Consider the following 1,922-nt stretch of genomic DNA (forward strand, 5'->3'; position numbering starts at 1 on the left):
TTTAATTATTCTTAAAACTTTCCATAGGCTAAGAGTCAGAGAGAGAGTGTGTTATTCCTCACTGGTACCTAAACAAGTAGCTGTCTACCCTCTTCCAGAATACCCCTTGTCACAGAAAACTCACTGTACCTCATCTTTCAAGGCAACTCACACCCTTGTGTACAACACAATGGGCCCAGAGATAAACTCTGTGGTACTTAACCTCTGGTCCATTAACTGGCTATACAATAAGATCATCTATACAAATAAGGTCATCTCTATCTTAATACCATCACTTCAAATATTTTGATGTGGTGCTCTTACGCCTACCTCTATTTCTTGTTTCCATATTTTATCCTGTTATCTGGTTTATGGCCTATCTAATATCATGGTGAATTGTCCCTAGCACTTCCTGTAGTCTGCAAATGGCAACTTAATGCTGCCTGCAAATAGCATTATATCTGGGTAAGGTGATCTCATCAGAACAGAATCATCCAATTAATTCTCTGTTTTCTATTTCCCAGGTTAGGACCACACAAGCTGACAAATGGCATTACCTGTAAAATCAATGAAGTTCTTGCCTTTGCACAGCTTGGATTTCAGAAGAACCTTAGAGCATATCTTTACAATTCCCCTTACTAAATGTCCACAGGTCAGACTAAGCTAATATTTAGTCTATTAGAAAAATCTAAGTCGCAGGTTCTCATGAGACAACAGAATGACAGGACAGTATCAGAAACAGTTACCTCACCTTTCAGTTAGATCACAATGTATTCAAGGACAAAGACCAATGTGGTCCATAAGTCCTTAAGCTGAATACTACAGTGACTGACAGATTAGGGTGTGTTTGGCTATTCACTAAAACCAGAGAGTTGAAATGAAGACACCATCTAAAGATGTGACAAAAGTCAGCCTCCAAGAATGCAAGGTAGCTGAATGTGACTAGGGCAGTGACTGGTGCACAGGAAGTCCACCCCAAGTGCCACAGCATGTGCTGTGTACATTAATAATGATTCTCTAGCACACATGTCTAGAAACCAGTCATTATTTTATAATTACAGAATAAGCAAGAAGAGTTCAATCCTTTAATCCAAACTTGTTAAAAGTTGTTAAAAGCAAGATTGTGGTTTTACATGAATACTAATAATTAAAGTTACAAAGTTAACATCCTTAAATACAAAGGTGTATCACCCTACTCTGAACTGCAGGAAAGAAACAGAGCATGTGTGAAGTTGCAGCTGTAATTCTGAGACCTTATTTGCAAAGTAGAAATTACCTGTTCTTGTGTAACAGCAAAACCAGGACCATTCAACAACTAATCCTATTACCTAAGGCTTTTAGAGTATAAAAATGGGAGTGGTTTTGTTCTAAACTGTAATAGAGAAATTTCTCTACACTCTACATCTTCTTAAATACAATTTAATCTCTGATGTCCATAGCAATTAAACCAAGCCATCAAGAAATGAGTGTTGGTTTTACACTGCAGTGAGGTCCTTGGGAAGATGAAGCCAGACAGAAATACCCACTATCCTAAAGAAGGATGCCTAACGACTAGAGCTCCGGCAGTTTCCCTGCCCTTCTTCTCTATGTTCTCATTATAACAATGCAGCAGTTTACCTAAAGTCACATCTTCTCACGTCTACATTTTTCTACTTTTCATTTTGTTGTGCATGTGAAAAATTTTAAACTTGCTATGTTCTTTTGTAAGTGAGGATTTTAATAGTTATAAAGTGAATACTTATAGCTTGGATATGAAATGACCCCTAGTCTGATGCATCTGAACACTGTGTTTTGGGATGCCATGGAACCTTTGAGGTCGGACCTAGCAGAGTAAAGTGGATAGCTGAGGAATGGGTCTTGAGTTTCACAGCCCTGGCCCTCTTCTGACCCCTCTGTTTTCTGTTCTTCCGAAGTCAAAAGAACAGTCCCATTCGCATGCTCCA

General features: G+C 38.6%; 1 protein-coding gene across 1 annotated transcript in view; it reads right to left on the minus strand.

Moving 5' to 3' along the window:
- Osbpl1a (oxysterol binding protein like 1A) overlaps window positions 1–1,922 on the minus strand; it is a 196,079-nt gene that overhangs the window by 159,407 nt on the left and 34,750 nt on the right. The window lies entirely within an intron of this gene.

Source organism: Microtus ochrogaster, chromosome 18, assembly GCF_000317375.1.
Source record: "Microtus ochrogaster isolate Prairie Vole_2 chromosome 18, MicOch1.0, whole genome shotgun sequence".
NCBI lineage: Eukaryota > Metazoa > Chordata > Mammalia > Rodentia > Cricetidae > Microtus > Microtus ochrogaster.